Here is a 7,559-nt window from a genome sequence, read left to right as displayed (position 1 = left end):
AAATAAGTGTCTGTCTGTCTGTCTGTCAGCCCTCAGCGGGACTCACGGCTGGGCCCAGGCCCCCCTGGAGCCACACTCAGCCTGACCCTACTGCCCCAGCAATCGTCCCAAGCCAAGAGCACCGCTACCGGCGCTGCTGGGCTGGCTTTAAAACTGATGGGGGTTTGACTCCAGCTAGTTATTTTCCAACAGAACTCTTATTTCTTGGCTTTAAATGACTTAGAAAGTTCCCCTTGACTTTTAAAGTCTGAACATTGAGGTATGAGGGTCAAGGAGTGCTTTGCAGCATGTCCTGCTCCTTCCTGTATATGAGTAATACACAGGACTAAAGAACTAAACTGATAATGATAAATTCTCAGTAGTGCTTTCTGTGAAGTCCCCTCACTGAGAAGATGAAGAAAAAACAAAAAACGAAGCCTCACGCTCCGAACAACAGCTCAGTGCCATTTACCCTTACTCTACCGTTGATTTACCAGCTCCCCCTGCAATCAATAGCAAAATCTCACCAAGTTCAGTGAGGCAGGACCCAGCTCCTCAGCACGGAGCAGCACCCTGTCAGGCTGTTTCTAAAACCGATGTTACAAGATCACTTGGAAGGGAGATTTTAAAGCCCAGCTGGCAGCTGAGTAATGTTAATTGCTGTCAAGCCTGCCACACAGTTATTGAGGTTTGTAACTTAAACTCAGGGGAGGGGTTAGATTGGAAACCGATGACTAGCAAGGTGAGGCAAACTACTGCGGGTTCCTCGTATTGCATTCTCCTGGCCAGGCTCTGTGAGCCTCTCCAGTTAAATGCTTCAGAGTCACTGTGATTTTGGGTGAGGTATTTACAGTTGCCATTAATAGATCAACAGGCTAATAACATGCATCCTCTCCAAGAACCCATTTCTTTATGGTCCTTGTCCAAGGGTTCATTTCTACTCTTTTATTTGCCAGAAGGCTTGAGCCTTTGCTTTATTACGAGAAGATCAGCTTGTGTTTGACTTGTACCTCACCATCAGGTGAGAAAGGACTCATTTCTTTCATTTTCAGTAAGGGCCAGGATCCTAAATGAATTAAGCCTCGTTGTCCACTTTTGACGGTCAAGGGAGTTGCGAGTAGGAGGGGAAAAGAATGCTATTAAAAAAAAAAAAGCAACAAAAGGCATTCTATATCTTCAAGATGTTCAAATTTTATCACACTGATGGTCAGGCCCTGGCAAAATGCCAGCTGCTGGAAGGCTTCTAATGTGAACGTGCATCACTATAAATAAAAAATGAATGTGCTATGATTCCAACCACTTATGTCTTCCAGACTGAGTAATAACTGCCTGCTGGTTAGGCTCATTAACAGTAAAAACCGTACCTGATCGGCTTTGTTTTCATCTCATTGAGCTGCAGTTGGGGCCACACTTTATATCCCCAGAGGCTGCATTTTGGGAACTCCTACTGTGTAGAAAATGTATGGAAACTGAAATCTATGTATTTAATCAGGCTGGATGGTAAGAGAGCTCAGGAAGGATATTTGTGCCTTTCAGTGATTAAAAAAAAAGATATGGCAGCATTTCTAAGAGAGGGGACTCAGAGGGATTCCTTGAGGAAATTAGACATTGTTAAGAAATGGCTCCGAGTAAATAGACCGAAACCAAGACAGAGACAGTGAGTCTGAAATGGAAAATTGTGAACCGGGGGCAAGTTATACCACCAGCCTCACCGCACTCTGCCGAGAGAGAGTTTCTACAATAGCACGGAGACAAGCTTCTTACCTGGAGCAGGAGCCCCAGGGACAGATACTCTGCCAGAGAGTTTTTGCTCATTAGTGTACATGGTAGCATTTTGATTCAAGAGATTAATCTTAAATCGCATGCAGTAGTGTCCCTGTGACATCTGTGGAGGGAAATACTGTGCCATCCTATAGCCCTTCTGTCAGCCCGCTCTGCTGCTCAAAAGACTACTGAACAAAATCGCTGCTTTTATTTAGTTAGCCCCCCCCTACGTATTCCCCATGTGTCTTCAGAACTATTTCTTCTTATTTTACTGACAAAACGCTATTGTCAGCCTTGTGGCGTAATTGCAGAGTACATTGTGATCTTAGGGTCTTGCGAGCTGCTCTGCCTGGGTGGGCTCCAAAACCCACACAGGACCAACTTGACTTTGGTGGGGGGTAGTCTTGTCTCATGAGCTCAGTTTTCATTTCTATTTTTCTATTTTTCTAGCTCTTATGCTTGGAATAGGGAAATTAAGGGTGGCCTCATGGATCATAAAGCCAAGGATGAACAAGAAAAACGTTCGGGGTTGATTCTATTTATTTTGTTATCTTAAGAACATTTGGTCAATGGGATGATTTTTCAGGGGGCTCAATCTGAGTGCCGAGGAGTGGAAAACACTGTCTTCTGCCCTGACACATATCAACAGACTAACTCTGTTCTGCCATATTTTACTGTTGTGTGAGGCAGAAAAAGCCCAGCTTGAATTCCAGGTTTTGACTGTTCTTGTGCATTCTTCATGCCAGCCAACCTCTTGGAGAAGGCTGGCCTCCGTCCTGACGGAAGGGCTCATGGGGGTCAGCACCCAGTGCTGGTAGGAGAAAGTGTTGCACATTTTAAAAGGTGTGTTTGGGAGCAGGATCACTTGCTGACTATAAATAATAGTGAGAGGATATTGCTGTTGGGGTTTTCTTCTGAAGGGAGCAAATTTTAAGGCAGCTCGCCAGGGTTGCTCCTTTTCGCTTTTCTGAAACCAAAACTGAAACACTCCTTTTCTCCCCAGATAATGGCACTGACTTGGGAAAATGCTTCGTCCTCTCTTGGGGTGCTACGCTTGACTCCTACTGCAAATGCTCAAGGCAGGAGTTTGCATTTTCCACTCCGTGTTTCTCCTGTCAGACCTGCATAATTCACTCGTGGCCTTAGAGGCAGCGGGCTGAGGGAAACACTGACAACCGGGCTTGAGGTGTGCACATTTCTGTGTATCACTGAACACGCTCTTGTATGCTGGGGTTATCCTGAATTTTTCCTCCCTGCTTTTTCTTCCTTTCTTTCTTTCTTTCATTCCCCTCCTCTCACAAAGACTTGCTATACAATTCCATTTTCTCTAAGGAATTGTCCAATTCCACAGAGGCTTTGCACAGAACAGAATTTCTACACCATGCCAACAATTTAGGGGGAAGTTCCCATGAAGATTTCTCTTCCCTTTTACTGAAAAAAAGAGACCAAAAAAAAGCATTCGTTCACATCTCTGGGTTTCTTCCATTGCCCGTCTTTTCCTCCTGATTCTGTACTCCTATCTATGTACTCCTATCATCTCATACTTATGAGTTTGCTTCTCCTTCCTTTGTCATCTTTCCCTCTTGTATTCTGGACCAACTCCTGCAGCATAAACTCCCTCAGATATTTGACTCTGCTGCTGGGATTTTGTAAGGGAAATGTGCTAGATATTAAAGTAAAATCTGTATATAATGTTTACGGAGTTGCAGCCTCATTCTGTAAAGGCCTGATCCGCTCCTTGCCAAAGGCAAAGGAAAACTGACTTCAGAGGGGTAAGATCCAGCTCTAAAATACCAAGAACTTTTTTGAGCATGCTTTGTAATGGACACTGAAGATACGCAGGACTCACCAGATATACTCAGTGCCAGGCAGAATTAGGTCTTTCCTCTATATCACTGCACGAAAAGTTATGGTGTTGTTAAATGTCACAGCTGGCTAATGTGTAACCTCGGGGCTTGACGCCATGCTCTTCGCTGCCTGCAAGGGCTCCCTGCCTGCATGAGGCTATTTGATTCTGGAACTCCGTTATCACAGAACCACAGACTGGCTGAGGCTGGAAGGGACCTCTGGAGCTCATCTGGTCCACCCCCCTGCTCAAGCAGGGCCACCTAGAACAGGTTGTCCAGGACCATGTCCAGGTGGCTTTTGAGTATCACCGAGGATGGCGAATCCACAGCCTCCCTGGGCAACCTGTGCCAGTGTGAATCAGCTTGGGTGGAAAATTCTTTTGAAATAACAAGTTCAAAATATCGAAAAGTGATACATTTTTATTACATTTTTTAAAAATTCCCCAGTCTATTTTTCCATTGTTTTTCAAACTAATGACAATAATCAACTCTATCTTGGGGCACATACACAGGTTCTAAATTCCCTGGTTTTTCATTATTCTCAATGGTACTCACAGGACATAAAACAGAGAAGTTGATGCAGAATCAGGTCCTAACAAAGTACATTGCAGGTAGGCCCAGTAGAAGACAAGATGTATTACTGTTCTCATCTTACAGAAGAGGAACATCGCATTTGTGTGTTGTGTTTTGGCAAAGAACTGCCAAAGACTGCATGTTGGGCTACATGGACCTTGGGCTGGAACCAGCAGAGAGTATTGCATTTATTTTGGTAAATGCTCTGCATTACTTCTTGAGGTTTGACCTCAAAAACATTCGTATTTGGATGGGAAATGGTGGAAAAATAGAGCTTGACGATCCTGAATGTGAAGATAAAGCAGAGAAACTTGACCCCTGGTGCTGAGTGTTTATGTTTTCTATTGCAATACAGGACCGTGCAGGGTGTTCAGCTCAGTGGAGCACCAAGTCCTAGGTGCAATAAAATTTAAACTGAAGCTAGAAAGTAAAAGTGGGAATAAAACCAGAATTGCCTAATTCTGCCAATAGTTCAAAAGGAACATCTAGTGCTAGAAGCTGCTGTGTGCTTCACATTGTTATCTATTTATTAAAAATATATACAAAGAAAGATAAATATTAAAAATATAGAATAGAGAAATACAAAAAGAACTTTTTTCTCTCCAATTGCAGGTTTTCCTATCAGTTTCATAAAGAGCTTACAGGATGTTGACTACTGAGTCAGCTCAGACTACCTTTGAGCAGAGTCTCTGGCTGGGGACACCGTTGTTTGTAAATTCAGGCCCTCCATTTTCATATGCAAATCTATGTCCTCTGTTTCACCACTCACCGAATATTCTTAAAGTACTTTTTGATCTTTGTCTTTATTGTCTTCAGCAAATTATATTAATAAATTCTCCTTGTGTTAGAAGTTTTTTTATAAAACACAAAAGTTAAAGATTGCTATGAAGGCAAAACCCCCCCACACTTTTTGTGGAAAAATCTCCTTTTGCTTCCTTGACTTTTTGTTTTCACTGTATTTGTTGTAAATGTAGTATTTTTATGTATACTTATGAGGACTAACATAAAACTGAGTACCTTATTCTCCTCCCCGTGAATCCAGTGGCAAATCATCTCCAAATTCCAGTAAAACTAGAATGGATAGACTTTTACAGTTTGGGTAGGAAAAAACAAACAACTTTCTGACAAATCTCAAAACCTGGAAAACAAGTCTGAAAATAATCTGGCAGAACAAGACTCCTTACAATTTTCCTGAAGGAACGTTTGCAACTAAGGACTCACCAGTTCATCGCAGTACCTCTAATGCTCATGAAAACCCATTTCCCGGGCCAGCCCGGGGAGTTGTACCAGCTGGTTTTGGGAAGAGGGTTTTCTTTGGGTCTGACTCGTGAATGTGCAGCTCAGCACACCAGGTAGGCAGCACCCAAGAGGAAACACAGCATTTTCTGTGTGATATGTAACAAGCATCATAGCTCACCTCTTCTCCTCCGTGCAGCTGGATGCAGCCGTCCTGGTCCCTAGGTCACAGGAAAGCTTTATCTAGAAAGGGTCCCTCAGTTTGGCTCCTTTTTGACTCTCCCCTTTTTAACAGCTGGTGTTTCCAAGAACTGAGTTGAAAGGCTGAGACAGATTTTCATTTTTAATAACCGAGCTTCAGGTTCCCCGGGGAAAAAATGTCCTCCACTGGAGACAAGAAGGTCCTGTGTCACCCAAATTCTTTACTTATTAAAGAGATAGACGAGATCCTCTTACAAAACTACAGTAAAGTCTCTCCTTAAATCTGGAGAGGTGTTTGCTGTTTCTTTCTTACAAACTTTGTTTCATTTTTACGGGCCCCTCCTGAAAACCCAGCAGGTCGCCCACCGCCAGGACTGCCAGGGCAGGGAGAGCTGCTGAGGGCAGGGCAATCAGGAGGGGACGCCTGCATCCCGGATCTGCCAAAGGCACGATACTACAGCGGGATCCACTCACTTGGTTTGTGCTTCAGGTTCGACAGGTGTCCGGTATGGACAATACTGTGGTGGACAGCATTCTGAGCTCCTTCAAAAGGTGCCGGAGGGTGGCAAATGGTATTTTTGTCCATTTCGTTAAAGGGAGGTTGTCTTCCTTCAAACTCCTGTCCTCCCTCCCTGCCGGGTGCTGAGGGTGCGCGCAGGCAGAGTAGATTGACACATGTGGAAAACTCATAACTGAACATGAAACTCTCTGGACTGATTTTCATTATTTGCTTCCAATTTTTGTGAAAAGAAAAGAAAAATTGGGGGGTTGCTCACTGAAAATAGAGCAGTCTGGAACAAAAAAACCCAGCAAAGTGCAAGAGTTGTCTCCTCTTTAAAGGGAGATATTAACATAACCGTTTCAAAAAATTCCATGGAAAAAGTGGTTTGCAATTGAATAATAGCACGCTTCATTTCAAAGAGCCACTTTGTTGGAAAGTATCAGACCCCAAATGGCCATCTTTTCAAATGTCTGTGTGTACCTTGGGTACAGAAGTCCCGCCTGAGCGTTGCCACAGATTTTGAGATCTTGCCCAGAGCTTCTGGTTGGAGGAAAACTTAGGGGGAAAACAAAGTGGGGAAAACAAAAGGGGAAGTTTGAAAGGTGATCGGGTACTCACGAACTTGGGGCAATTAGAGCTTTCGTGAGGGTTTCACATAGACAGCAGGCTGACTGCTGGTTTCAGGGGAGCGGCAGGAGGAGAGGATGGAGAAGCGGGGAGAAGCCAGGGTGAGCAGATCCGGGCAGCCGGCTGAGAGCTGTGGGTCCCAGCTCTGGGTGGCTGCAGCGCACGGGGTGCAGGGGAGCTGCAGGGCAATGGCCAGGCATCGCCTCCCTCTCTGCCTGTGCGACTCAGGGCCGGTGCATCCCCCCTTGGGGAAGCACCCTGCCTTCCTCACTGCTGCTGCACAGCCTCACGCCTGGCCTGACGCATCGCTCCCCTTCCCGGGGGACTAACCGGAGGGACTATTTCTGGTTAAACCAGCTTTCATATTCCTTTTCCCCTTTCCTTCTCTTTCGTTACAGCTTTCTGCTACTCTTTCTTCCTCACATCTCTGCTTCTGTTTGCTAATTCTGTCTCCCCTCTTGTTTTTTCTTCCTCTCGTCTCCTTTGCTGCACCACCCGTCCCTTGCTTTCTACAACCTGGTCTCATTTTTCAGTTGTCTTTCCCGTACTCTCTCCTGCCAAGGAAGGGGACCGGCGACTCCGGCCCCCAGTGCTGCCGCAGAGTGTTGCTAGCTGTAGTTACTAGCTGTAGTTGGTGCTTTCTGTTGTCAAAGCGCTTTACAAAGAGTATTGTTATGGTAACTGAGAGAGGAAGAGAAGCCAGTGTCCAACCTACTTTGTTGACAGGGAAGCTGAGGTAGCTACCTCATCTGCTTGCCGAATGATTTTTGGTATCCAGTCCGAGACGCTAGCTGGCCTCCCAAGATCACAGGGCAGGTTTGACAACTATG

This window comes from Nipponia nippon, unplaced genomic scaffold (assembly GCF_047370975.1).
Source record: "Nipponia nippon isolate SJK-2023a ecotype South Korea unplaced genomic scaffold, ASM4737097v1 scaffold_10, whole genome shotgun sequence".
In the NCBI taxonomy this organism is placed as follows: domain Eukaryota; kingdom Metazoa; phylum Chordata; class Aves; order Pelecaniformes; family Threskiornithidae; genus Nipponia; species Nipponia nippon.
This window is presented reverse-complemented; position numbering follows the sequence as displayed.